This window comes from Globicephala melas, chromosome 4 (assembly GCF_963455315.2).
Source record: "Globicephala melas chromosome 4, mGloMel1.2, whole genome shotgun sequence".
In the NCBI taxonomy this organism is placed as follows: domain Eukaryota; kingdom Metazoa; phylum Chordata; class Mammalia; order Artiodactyla; family Delphinidae; genus Globicephala; species Globicephala melas.
Genome location: NC_083317.1, coordinates 33,970,735 through 33,986,024, shown reverse-complemented (window position 1 = coordinate 33,986,024; position 15,290 = coordinate 33,970,735).

Genomic DNA, 15,290 nt, shown 5'->3' with positions numbered 1-15,290 from the left:
CCAACTCAGGGATATTTTTGTGGGAATGAGAACTACTTGGTAGCCTCATAGGAAATAAGTCTGTTATAAATGAATGACATTCCTTATGGTTTTAGAAATTTCTAGGCAATAAGACTATCCATTAAATAAATTTGGATTTTAGCCCTCAATCATTTTCAGTGAAGCTTCTAATCCAAGGACCTAGCTAGACTAGTGAATAGTCTTTGTGTGATGATTCCATTAATTGAAACTCCTTAAGAACCATGTCTACATTATTCAGATTTATCCTTGTACCTAACACAGTACTTGAAAGAGTAAGAAGTTGGTATATATTTGTTAAAGTAAAATCTAGGTAGATTAGAGACTCTGCCCAAATTATATTATCTTCTTTCTTTGAAATGTTCATTCTAGATTTTGAATGCTCTCGATAACAATTTATGAATAAGTGCCTGAGCATCAGCTCTCCAACCTCTTTTTGTTCATTGTGTTCTCTACTAAAGGAAAATCCTGATTCTACATTCTAAGAACTGCACCAGTCATATTCTAGATTAGCAGTAATTTCCCACCAATTTCCATGTCATGAATTAGGTAAGGATTTAAAGGACTAAAGTTACAATTTTCTAGGTATAATCTGTAATATACTTTGCAAAGTCATTTTTGTACAAAAGTAAAAAGGTAAATGGCATGATCTCTACTACAGATCAGTGAATATTGATATTTTTCTGTTCATTGCAGTTATATAAGAGACCTTGAGAAAATATGACTCAGTCCTCTGGCTTTAAGTAGATTAATAAAATTAAATCAAGGTCTTCAATTTTGGCATAAATTCATTTGATCTAGGGTACAAAGGATAATAATATGGGAATTATAAATGTTTCATACTTCATATTTTCTTTAGTTTTGAGGCTATATAAACAAACTTGCCCTAAATTTCTTCAAATCAGTTATGAATAGCTACAGAGGTCATGAATAGTGATGAAATAATAGTTATTAATTCTCTAAATAACTTTAAAACTGTTTGCTGGAAAGGAATAATTAAACAAAATAATGAACGTAGTAAACAACCTGAATGAAATATAATTTTTTTTAGCTGTGATATAATTGACATATAACATTATATTAATTTCAGGTGTACAACGTGATGATTCAATATATGTATATATTGCCAAATGATCACCATAATAAGTCTAGTTAACATCCATCACCAAAAATAGATTATTTTTCTTGTGATCAGAACTTTAAGATCTATTCTCTTAGCAACTTTAAAATATAAGATACAGTAAAATTTACTATAGTCACCATGCTTTACATTATATCCCCATGACTTACTTATTTTATAACTTGAAGTTTGTACCTTTTGACCACTTTCACCCATTTCATCTACCCCTTGCCACTGGTAACCACCAATCTGTTCTCTGTATCTATGAGTTCAGGTTTTTTGTTTTTTTGTTTGTTTGCTTTTAGATGTCTCATAAAAGTGAGATCATATGGTATTTGCCTTTCTCTGTCTGACTTATTTTACTCACATAATGCCTTCAAGATCCATCCATGTTGTAGCAAATGCTAAGATTTCCTTCTATTTTATGTCTTAAAAATATTCCACTGCATATATATATATATATATATATATATATATATAATATTTTCTTTATCCATTCATTCATTGATGGGCACTTAGGTTGCTTCTATGTACTAGATAAGAGGGGAAGGGGCAACAGGGGTAGGCACTTAAGAGGTACAAATTATTGTGTATAAAATAAACTGCAAGTATATATTGTACAACACAGTGAATATAGCCAACATTTTATAATAACTATAAATGGAGTATAACATTTAAAACTGTGAACCACTATATTGTATACCTTAACTTTCATAATACTTCAACAACAAAAAAAATAATGTTGCAATAAACATGGGGATGCAGATATCTTTGCAAGTTAGTGTTTTTGTTTCCTTTGGATAAATACCCAGAAGTGGAATTGCTGAATCATATGATAATTCTATATTTAATTTTTTAAGAATCTCCATATAGTTTTCCATAGTGTCTGCACCAATTTGCATTCTCAACAACAACACACAAGGGTTCTCTGTTCCCCACTTCTTCACCAACATGTTATTTATTGTCTTTTTAAAATAATCATTCTAACAGGTGTGAGGTGATATCTCATTGTGATTTTGAACATCTTTTCACGTACCTGTTGGCTGTCTGTATGTCTTCTTTGAAAAAATGTCTATTCAACTCTTCTGCCCATTATTTAATCATTTTTTTTGCAGTTGAATTATATGCATTCTTTATATATTTTGGATATAAATCCCTTATCTGATATATGGTTTGCAAATATTTTCTCACATTTGATAGGTTGTATTTTCATTTTGTTGATGGTTCACTTTGCTTGGCAGAAGCTTTTTAATTTGATGTAGGTCCATTTGTTTACTTTTGCTTTGGATGCCTTTACTTTTGGTGTCAATTTATTAAAAAGTATCACTGAGACCAATGTCAAAGAGCTTTCCATTTCTGTTTTCTTTTTCTAGGAGTTTTACAGTTTCAGGTTTTATGTTCAAGTCTTTAATACTTTTGAATTAATTTTTGTATATGGTCTAAGACAGTGATCCAGTTTTATTATTTTGCATGTGGCTGTCCAGTTTTCCCAACATTTATTGAAGAGTCTGTCCTTTCCCCCATTATATATTCTCAGTTCCTTTGTTGTAAATTAATTGACCATATATGTGTGGGTTTATTTCTGTGCTCTCTATTCAGTTCCATTAATCTATATGTCTGTTTTTATGCTGATACCATACTGTTTTGATTACTATAGCATTGTAAAATAGTTTGAAATCAGGAAGTGTGATGCCTCCAGCTTTGTTCTTTTTTTTCAAGATTGCTCTGGCTATTTGGGGTCTTTTGTGGTTTCATATAAATTTTAGGATTGTTTGTTCTATTTCTGGGGAAAATGCCGTTGGAATTAACAGCTATATAAAGTGCCTTATTTATCTTAATGTATTGTTGTAATTGGAGTGGCTATATTTATCTTAAACATATGGTTTTAATTGGATTGTGATCTGGGAAAGCATTAATAAGATGATTCTATATGAAAATGAGAGTATATTATTACATAATTACATTTTAAAATTAAATTGAATATATTTAAACCATACCATAAAAGGGAAGTAGATGACAATCTCAAGTGAGGCAAATTCAAATAAACTGGAGAAAAATTGTTATTATTATATTTGATTTTATTTGTTAATATCAGATAAAAAGGGTGAACATGAGCTTTTCATGTCCAGCAAAAGTAGTTAAGTAAAATGGATCTAAGACATTGGGACACAGTAACTTAAGGGGAAATTATATTAACAAGGAAAAATTTTGTAAACACTTTGTATTTCAGATATTCCCCCCAAATCTTTTTACTCTTTATGCTTTCCTATTTAAGTGCTGGTGTATTTGTAGGTTATAATTTGTCATAAATTTGTCTAAAGTGTATATCCTCAAAATATACATAACTAGTAGATTTATGATAAATGGGATAAGGATTAATAGCATATATGGAGTATACCGTATACACTTAAAAGAAATGCTGATATATTTAGCATTGTAGAAACTGATATTTGCAGAATGTTAGTAGATGAGATGAGTTAGAAAAAGAAGAGAGTGTGGATACATATATAAAATTCAGATTTAAAAAAGGGAACAAATTCATCTTTTATTGCTGTTGTGATGATGGTCATGCTGTTGTTGTTATTATTATATGAGAATATCATTAAGAGAGTTCCTGCTGAATTTCTTGCTATTGTCTTATTGAACGTTTTTAAAGAGGCTGTGTCTAGATGTCAGTAGAGGACACAGAGTATATCTATGCAGTGATGCTACTGATATTTTAACAAACATTCTAAAATTCAAATATTCAAATGACTGTTTCTTCTAAAAATGCATTTAAATGATGTTGCTATTTCTAGAGATGTAGTTTTTGAATTGCCTTCCAAATCTCTTACTCATTCTTTTGAACATCCAAAATGGTGGCAAATAATTACGCCTTGAAGGTTGATTTTAAATTAGGTAAAAATTGGATGTCATTTTAAGCACAGAGGATAAATGGGTTATCAAATAAGATAGTACAATTTGTGGTCAAAAAATAAGATATGAATACATAGCTATGAGAATGTTTTTCTTCATATGCTTTATAAATTGTTTCCAAAAGCAGACATTTTAAAAATGATTTCCAAATACGGCAGCATAACTAGAGTAAAACACTTGGCCTCCCAAGGCAATTGTTTCAAAGGACAAGAGTCATTTGTAGTGTAAGTTCTGTTTCTGAATTAAAAATATTCTTCTCTAGAACCAGAATAGATATTTTACACAAGTTAGAATGTAAATTGCATTTTTCTTTAAGTGAAAAACAGTTTCTTTGTAGATTTACCTAAAGGCGAGCTAGGTTTGTAAAATGTTTTATATGTTATATAAACAGTGAAGGTAAGGCATTCTTTATATTAAGCACTCATTCTTTAAATAAATAAATTATTATTAAGTGCCTGACTGCTGGGCAGTATCTTATGTGTTTGGTATGTATTAAAAAAGAAAAAAATGCTAATGATATTTGTGGCATTAGTGGAGCTTACATTCTAGTAGAGCAAGGCCAAAAAAAGTGTCCATTATGTTAAAAAGAAAAAACAAAACAAGGTAAGCAGAATCAAGATGGGTGTGGCAAAACAAAAAGCAGGTAAATTTTTAAAATAAGTGATCCAGGTAGGCCTCCTTGACAAGGAGATAGCTGATCAAAGACTTAAAGGAGTTGGTCAGTGTCCATAAGGATATGTTTAGGAAGCCCATTCAAGGAAGATGAAATAGCCTAAATGAAATCCCTAAGGCTGTAGCATGCCTATCATATTAAGAAACAGAGCAGGAAGACTGCTGTGGCTGAAAAGGAGTATATGGTTAGGGAAGTAATACATGAGGAGAGTTGGCTTCTACTTTGCTTGAAGGGTGGTTCAAAGAAGTAGAGTGGCATGACCTAATTTCTCTTTTAAAAGGATCACTCTGTGTGCTGGCTTGAACATAGACATGGAAGGACAAGGTTAGCGCCATTGAGACCAGTTATCCAGGTAAATGATGATGGTGGCTCAGATGAAGGTGAAGTGGTGGTGATGAGAAATATTCACTATAAATTTGGGAATCATTGGCATATCTATGGTGATGAAATAAAACATATTTTAAGGTAGGGCAAGAAAAAATTAAAGATAAAATTCTCTCTGTGTGTTTGTTTGGGCCTCCTCCCTCCTTAATGTGCAGTGTGCATCTGCATTACACATTAATCAGAGCTCCTCAAAGATGGGAGTGCCTGCTCAACTGTAAAGATCAATTTTTTTTTTCCCATTCTTCTGATGCTAGCAATGTAACTTCTTGAAAGAATAGTGTTCTTTCCCAGCTCTGTAGGGGGTCATGGTGACTTGCTGCTCACTTTGCACATGCTTATCTGGACTATGTATCCTTGGTGACCTTTATGAAAAATGTCAGTATGCCATTTTGATGTACAATCCTTTGTCTCAAAAATGTATATGGCTGTACCTTCAACTTCTAACAAGCAGAACAGTTCTCAGAGTTTTCTGAGAATCTGCTTCCCAGGTTATAATCCTCAGTGTGGCTTGAATAAAATTCCCTTTTTTTTCTTCTTGATAGTTAATTGAATTTTCATTAACAATGGCATTGAAATACATGATGGCTAAGATCAACAAGGGAAGGAAAGCAGATAAGAAAGTTGGCCCAGAACTTAGCCCAGTGGCAGTAAAGGCCCAAGCCTGAGATTAAGGAAGATGATGTGGCATCAACTTCATGAGTTGAAAAGTAAGTGATGAGAGATGTCTTTAAGAACTAGAGAGAGGACAGAGCATTCCCAGTAAGTAAAGCGATTGGCTTTATAAAGGAACATGGATAGTTCATATGTTGTAAAATAAAGGAAGACAGTATATGGAAGCACATGCTGAAAATTAAGTAGATGTAATGATGATGTTTTATGGATGTTTGTTTCTGATTGCTTCTGTTTTCTCATTGAGGTTAAAAGCAAAATGTTCCATTGAGTTAGAGGGTAGAGCAGGTACTGTAGGTTTGAGGAGAGAGGGAAGATAGGGTATGAAATTGTCTTTTGGCATAGGGGTTGGTAATCTATGCTCCACAAGCCAACTGTCTATTTCAATTTTTACTAAAATATAACCTCGCCCATTTGTTTAAATATCATGTATGGCTTTTTGAAGCTACAATGGCGATTGAGTAATTACAACAGAATCTGTAAACCCTGCAAGCCAAAAATACTTACTACATGGTCCTTTAAGAAAATACTTAGCAACCCCTGTCATAGAAAATTGAAAGAGTGACTGGAAGAGACATAAAGTGTGAATGCACAGAATTGTGATTCATTTAAGGGTTAACTCATAAATGTAAAGTGAAACCACTTGTGTGGTTTCAGCCACATTTATCTGCTTATGTATAGATGTGGAGTAGGTCAAGCATTGGATTGCTTGGGTGTGGTTTTGCTAACTGAGAACAGCCAAGAGGAAAAGAGAATCTAGGGTATATGCAAGGGAATGATTATAATGATTTATTATTAAATTAAACTTAGTTAAGGAGAAGAGAGAGGCCATAAAATGGAAGAGGAATGTTTGAAAAATTAATTAACAATCTCAGTTGGAGTGAAAGGATTGTTGGAATCAGGTGAAAAAGAATTTTCTTGAAAGATGGAAGCTGATGGTCTTTGAGATGCGTGGAATTAACTTTTTGAAAGAGATGTGGTTATTGGTAATGAGAAGTTCTAGGGTATGACCATGGGGAGAAGAAGCTGAGGAAGGGTAAAATGTAAGATAATTGATGGAGCAAAATTTAAGGAATTGAGAAGTTAAGGTATGGAAGGCATCATCTGTGTGTTTATATAAATCACCAAGAAATAAGAATGTCAGGAGCTTAAGTGATTGAGAAATGGGAGTAGGTTCAAAGATATCAGCAACTATGTGGGGAGGTTGATGGTATTAGATTGGAGCTGAGGGCTTTTAGAGAGAAGGAAGGGAGAATGAATGAATGAATGAATGAATGAATAAAAAGAACAGTGGTATGGAGACTGTGGGAGAAAAACCTGCCAAGATCAAGAGCAAAGAAGAGAAACCAGTGTCCTCAGAGAGAATCAGGTTTCACTAGAGCAAGGAAGTGAATTTTTTAAAACATTTTAGATAATCAACGATCTCTTTCCTATTTTTTATAAGGATAAATTTAAAATAAATGTAAGATTCTTGAGCAATTGTAGACACACGTAATGATTTGATATCAATTTTGCAGTTGAAGTGTTTTAAATCTATAAACTCTTAATTGTTGATCCAGTTACTTTTGTCTTTCCATGAATGTTGACTTAATCAGGCAATTTATGAAATATTGATTCAATTTTTGAAACCATGTTTTAGGATGAATTTGACAAGCAAAAGTACTTCAGAGTCAGAAAGGGTAGTTTGGCTAGTTATAATCTATACCATAGATATACATATATACACACAAATGATTGCAGAAGTCTAATTTATCTAGGGGGCATGGAAAAGATATAGACATCAAAGTGCCATAAAATATTTAAAGAACAACCGTGTAGAAATGGAGGTGACTTACTCTGTATAAAAATTACGGTTGTTCAGCAAGGTAGGGCTGCTTCAGGAGATTTCAAATGAAATCTTTATCATTTGAAGAGTTTACTCAAAGCTTATTTGTAAGGGATGTAAAAAATATTTTTGCATTTTCCAAGTGTTTGAATACATGATTCCTAAGAAACTTTTGAAATATTCTGATGATCAGTGTCATTTATCTAATACGCCTATATATTTAACTGATTTTTTTCTAGCTTCTTCTGGATGTTTATTACTGAGCATATAGGTTTATATATTATTGTTGAAGTGGTGCACTTTATGTTTGTTGTCATCATTCAAAGGTATTTATTTGGGCAAATATACTTAAATTCAGCATTTCCCCCCTAAAGAGATTTATCTTTGCTAGTTCTCATGGCCGCTCTGGTTTCTATATTTTGTATATCAATTTTCTATGACAAAAAATCAAGTTTAAATGATGTTGTCAAAATTTATATCTGGGGCTACAGATTAACTTTTTATCTGCTATCATTAGTCAAATCTGCTAAATTAACTCCTACTTTGACAGTTGTTTATTCTGTGTCAAATCAGAGAACCAAATTTAATCTCAGCCAGAACTCAATCATTAAAGTACACCAAATAAAGTTTCAAGCCAAAATGGTAGCAAAAATGAGAAAATACACTATAAAAGACATTGGGAATTTTGCTATAATCCACTGAAGTTCAAATGCTTTTGTGACATTAATTTTGTTAAAAAAGAAAAAAATTCAAGCTATGCTGTCACGGTGGCTCTGAGAGATAAACAATCTTTTCAGGGCAATAGAAGTGCTGAAGCAACAAGGGACAGACTCTCAGTGAAGAGTTAAAATTTATGAATCAAGTAGATGATGTGATTGTTAGAGCTTGAAGGGAAAGTAGTAGGCAAAATGCTGCTGAAGGGCTTTTTAAAGTGTAGTTTGACTGCTAAGTCTGGAACCCAAAAGTAGCTTTGCTTGTTTCAGTTACAGAGGTAATAACAGGATGAAACATAAGCCATTTCAGGCTAACCTCCTTCACTTTGAGAAAGACACGCATCTATGTTTTATGGATGTTGTGGGCTAGACAGTTGGAGGAACACCTACTGGACACATAGAAGTGTAGGAATAAATGATGTAGTGGTCTAGTGGATTACGGCATTTTTGTACCCTGGGAAACTAGAGTCCCCCAAGTCAGTGTAATTTTATGAGAGAAAAGCTCAGACTTTAAGGGACACGCTCAGGATTGTGTCTTTCATGATGCTGCTTAATGATTTGTTTCATGTCAATAGCTCATTGTAATCCCATACCCAGAAGCAACACTAAAAACTTCTCCTCCTTACAACTTCAATATTTTCAATTTTTAATTATCAATATCCTCAACTTTTTCAGTCAGAAAAATATCAGTGACCACAACACATAAAAATGATGGTATTTGTCTGACATTGGCTAAGGGTGCAGATCAAGACTCTTCTAACTCGATATATTGAAATTTGCCTTTGAAAAAAAAGAAATAACTGTTTCTAGGAGATATATTTATTTCTAGAGTTTTTGGAGAACTGTTAGTTGATTATATGGTCCTCTCAGATACTACAAATAAGAAGCCCCAATGTAAAATCCTGAAAGATAATTATACACTTAATCTCTATTTCAGTAATTCTAAATATGTTCTCTCATAAGTGTGACTTGTCCCTTGTTGATGGCTATAGACATGGATAAATATATATATAAGAAACTTTTTAGGGACTTCCCTGGCAGTCCAGTGATTAAGAATCCTCCCTTCCACTGCAAGGGATGGCCATGGGCTCCATCCCTGGTTGGGGAACTAAAATCCTGCATGCCACACAGCGTGACTAAACAATTTTTTAAAAAAGAAACCTTTTATTTTGATATGAAATGTTCATATGGAATGAGAAATATAAATGGCATGTAAATAATACCCAAATCACTGTACTACTTACAAGGAGAAACCACCTTTCCTTTGTTTTGATCATTCACAATTATTGAAGTTTGGTGATTATTTTCATCTAATACCTGTTTTGATATTCCCATAGTAATTTGTTCTTTTTATTTTGTCCCTTCATTTTTCTCTGTTTTTTTTTTTTGTTGTTGTTATTGGCATAGCATTTCATTTGGTTTCCATAAACTATTTGCTCTCTTCTGTAATAGTTCATTAACACACATTTTACAGATCTCATATTGCTTCAATATTACTCAGACCTCTGCTTAAGTAAATTACAGCTCATAATCTATAATGCGTCCCTTTTAACATATTGTCTATTAATGTCAAGCAGCCTTTATGGATAAACAGGTGAAGGACACTTGATTTAATAGATACTTGCATGTTCATTGTCTGATTTAACCATATGAAATTCATACCCTGCTGAAACTTCATGAAACATATGAAAGCACATGTATATGTACATATACATATATAAATCTATGAACTTTAATGTTGCCTTAAAGTATATTATTTACCATAAATCTTCTCTGAAAAAATATGATTAGATTACTGAATCCTTCCCTAAATACTCATGGCTACCTCAGGTCTACCACAATGTATAGAAGGTATATGTTCAAAAGATTCACAACTTTTTATTGTTAGCAAGGATTTTATATTCAAAACACGTTTTGTTTCCAGCTCATTAACTATACTGTATCTGAAGCACCTAATATGACTCACACATAGTAGGGATTCAATGGATTTTTTTTTTAAATGAAGAAAAAAGTGAATGACCATAGTTCAATTGTTAGTATTTTTTGAATAGCTGGATTAGTGGAAGCTCTAACTGTTCTGTCTTCACCCAGTTTTAACTAGATATTGTAAGGGCTAGATTGCTTCTTCTCAAGAGGGCTATTTCATCACACCAGCTATATGGAAGAAACTATTCAAAATAATCTAAACGAATTATCCCATTTAAAAGTTCTTTCATTAAAAAACCTATAGCCAGAACCAACAGTGAGGCTCAATTATAGAAACCAGTGGTAACTCCATTGGGAGATGTATTGGGTTCGAGGTAGACTTGAGCTCAATAAGAGATTAGAATGTGTTGCTACAGCCATGATGGCATTTTAATTGGCCTCTCTAGGTCACAGAATATGTTTTCTTCTTTTATCTACCCTTAGGGCTATGCAGAGTTCTAAGAGTTTATGGAACATAGTAGAAACTCAATAGGTGTTAAATGTCTTGCAACAGTAATAATCCTATATGTCATCCATTCTAAGATGCAATATACTTAACATTTTATAATCTTCAAAATTGAATTGAAACTTACAATCAACAGCATTGTATATTTGCTATGGGCCAGATGGTAGTCATGACTTATCATCTATGCAGGCATCAATTTGATCAGAAGAGTTCATACTGTAGCCACTGCTATTGGCTTACATGCATTTTTGGCATTTCCCATGTTGAGTGTAATTTCCATTAAAAATTATTCGAACAATTATTTTAAAAATGAAAAAAAGACTATTCACTGATTTTGCATTGAAACAAAAAGAGAATGCAGACAGTCATGGAAAATAATAGCAGGTTATACACGAATGAAACATTTCAACTGCAGAGTGGTTTATGAGACCTAAAAGAGGAAGATACAAGTAGTTGAAACTATGTATATTTTGTTATTGAAATGAAATCAAAGGCAAAAGAAATTTTAAATCTCTCAGAAGAGAGAGAAGAGATTTTAAAGCAAGTAGAAGCTAATGGGACCAAAACATATGCCATAATGGACTACTTTTATATATTAGTATCATTATTCACTTGCCTTTTTAAAATGGAATATAAAGTGTGTCTTACAAATTGATAGCTTGGATTCAGTGAAATCAAATTTAAAATTTAGTTAAAACTTATTGAGTGTTCAGTCTATGCTAAACAATCTATGGCATTATTTATTTGTTTCAGGAAAGATTTAAGGCAACTGTAAACATTATATTTAATCTTTACACCATAAGTTAAAATAGGTACTATCCTACCAATTTTATATTTATTTAGAAAAGGATTCCATAAACAAAGTATATAAAAAATGTATACTAGATCCAGGGATGGAATCTAGGCCTTTTTGGCTCATAAACTCATGTTATTTCCATTACTTCCTTGAGAAAATGATACAGTACATTTATTTTAACTGAACTTAATATCAGTATAATATATACATTCTAGTGGTTAAAATGTAATGTTAAATTTAAGTGAAGAGTTTAAATTTTACTTAGATATACAAATGTACAAATGAATTCACACACTTTCATATATACAAGCATTCAACATTTTCCAATATAAAACATATTTTAGTATTTGGCATATCATTGTTTCGAATTTTTGCATTTCTTCACTGATTTCGTTATGTAGGAACCAACTATCGCCAATTTAATTCACCAATTTAGTAAATTTTAATGATTTAAAAATTTTCAAAAGACAGGTCCATGGATAAAGAGTTGTTGAAAATCTCTAAAACTATGTTTTTCTTTATGTTCCTGGATTCTGGAAAAGTCAGAGTATCTTCTAAGATCATTAAAGTGGATCTCATTTAGGTTTAGAAATAGAGTATTCATGTTAGATTAAATAAGAGTGCCACTCAGATAACTTTGAGGTTTTGCAGATTCAGCCTTTCCATGAAAGAAAACTGATTTTCATAAATTTTCACTTCTGATTAGAGCCCACTAGAAATCCCTTAGGGCTTCCATCTGAAGTGCACAGAGTATTTTAAGCACAAAAGCCCTGTGCTTACAATATTCTCAGCGCAATTATAGTCCTTGTGTACAATCCACTTCACTTTTATAGAGTGATGACGTTATTTTGTCTAAGTTTGTGGTGGAAAAGCTCATTTAAGACCAAGGGTTATTTACTAATTTATAGTTTAGTACTGGTCCTTCAATATAGAGTTTGTGGTATTAAAATGAAAGCATTCTCATCCCCAAATAAATGCCATCAGGTATATTTTGTTGCATTCTAATTTTATGATTCCATGGTTCCCAAAAACACAGTTTTTATTTTGCATATTAGTTCAGAATTCCAGATTAATTAAGCTTTGTGGAAGAAAGAATTGATTTTGTAAGGCACAGACATGAAAGAACTGATTAGGTATGTGCAGACTACAATTTGTTCTAATGGTTTATCTTTGTTTCTAACAATTCTTGCTTGTGTATATTTCCACCTGTTAAATTACTCTATAATTTACTGTTTCCTGCTATTTGACAAGAAAACATTACAATCACAATAAAAAGTAATTTAGGCTATTACCAATCAATGAAATATGTCTCAGTCTAAAATGAGATTGAAATAATTTATGGGATTTTTACAGTCAAATCAGAATGGAGATTATTCCACAGGGGGGAATCAACTTCTGCAAAACTGCAAGCATCATATATTTCCTAATAAATTCTCACAGCTGAAACAATGTCCTTATTGGAAGGCAGCATAGGAAATTTTGATGCAATCAGAAGAATCTTACAAATAAATGCTAGCAGAAAACAAAAAGGATTTTCGTGGACCCATAATTCAGTAATGGCTTTGAAGTTAATGCAAAATGAAGTTAATGCAACATTAAACCTAGGAGGCACATCACGTTTAGTACAGGTGGTAACTCACCACAAATACTGTTTGTTGACTGACTTATTATACTTTTAACCCTAGGAAAATTTCCTCACAGTAGTTAGCAGCTTAACAATGGTGTCATCTCTCCCCACTGCCCACCGACACACAAAACTGAAATGTCCTAGAGAGGAAGCATTTTATTTCACTGTTGAAAAGCAATTACATTCAGTTCCTCTTTTTCTGGCAAATGTAACCTCTGAGTTTGAAGGCTTTATGAGCAATGACAAGATCTGAATGCATTTGCTCACTATTTTATGCTGAGTTCATGCACTGAATTTTACTTATTTATAAATCAACTCACATTCATCACAAATGTGACAATATTTGGAAAAGACAAAACTTTAAAGAAAATAAATACTTAGGAACAATTGGGTCCAATAGACATGACTGGAAAATGAATAAATGTATTGTGCCATTCTTTTGTTTTCCTAACATACAAATATAAAATATTTCTTTATTCTCTACTTGTCTTCTCCTTTCCCTTTCTCACTTCTTTTCACCTCCCACCTTTAAGTTTCTGATGTTTCATCAGTCACCTTATTGAGAGTAAAGAGTTGAATTCTCCAAATAATTCAGGCAAATGGAGACTACAGTATTGTGCATGGGAGAAAAGATTGTTAACTAGTCGTATTCCTTTAATGTGGATTTACTAAATTCACTAATTTTTTCAACTTAAAACTGGGCTCTTCCTACTTTCCATGAAGTCTGTTAAAAACAAGAATTGGGGGAATTCCCTGGCAGTCCAGTGGTTAGGACTCTGCACTTCCACTGCAGGGGGTACTGGTTCTATCCCTGGTCAGGGAACTAAGATCTCACATGCCACGCAGCATGGCCAACAGAACAAAACAAAACAAAACCAAGAAATGAACATGAGAAAATTAGTGGAATAAGGTGGGAAACATTACTTAAATAGTGACAAAAGGAGTCATGGAACTTCTTATGAGAATGCAAGTTGTATCAAGTATGAAATTATGTTAAGCAATTACTTTTAAACTAATCTTAACTCCCTTGAGGAAAGACTGTGACTTGATTATTTCTATTTAAGTTAAGAAATAAAACTCTGCAAAAGAAATCTAGAATTAGAGTTAATTCCATATATATATAACATATGTTGCTTTATATTCCTGTACATTATCCAGGCTGCTTATCTCATTTAAAATTTAAAAAATAATTCAAACTATCCCGTGGGAAAAGTGAATATTAATTTATTCATTCTCAATGAATGAGAAGACATTCATTGTTCTGCTAAAGAGTAGTAGACATAAAATCAAAGTCTGTTCTCTACCTTCAAGGAAATGTCAAATGATAAGAATACAGTGATACAACAAGCATAATAATGTAAAAGATCTGTTGTATGTTTTCTTACAGAGTGATCTGAACTGTCATTTGCTTGATGTCTGAACAAACATATATAGCAGGTTATATTTTTCTATCTTCTGATTTGTACATTAGCAGCTAAACTATTGAGTAATGCCTTTGAATAATCACATGGGCACAGACTGTTAGAAAAGATTAGATTTGTCAGCAGATTTTTTCAGCTCAGTAGAGTTATTTGTGCATTATTAGAAGATGAGGATTGCCTGAGTGCATGTAGCTTGAAGCCACTTTCAATTTGCCTCAGGAGCAGCAAATAGACCCCTAGCTAAGTGCTTCCAACACATTGATTGTGAAGAAAATTAATGAAACTCATGAGTTCAGAACTATTGAGGGAGACAAAATTTATTTTATGACTCTGTGACTACAAATGAAGGCTGCCATCCTCCTTTCTTATGATATAAATGTCAAGAAATTATAAATGTCAAGAAACTCCCACTACCGACGGAGTTTAATTGCCTATAAGACTATTTTAATGTCTATATTTGATTTGTGACCATAATTTTTATTAAAAAAAGATATATTCTGTTTATTTACTAGTTACCAAAAATTATATCAATTTTTCCTTTAATCCTCACAAGAACACTATCAAGCACATATTAGTGTTATTCCCAATTTATACATGAGAAAAATGGGATATAGAATTAAGAAAATTGTCCATGCTCATGTATTCAATAAGTGGATGAATTAGGGCTTAGTTACAGGTTAGTTACCAAATGAATGTC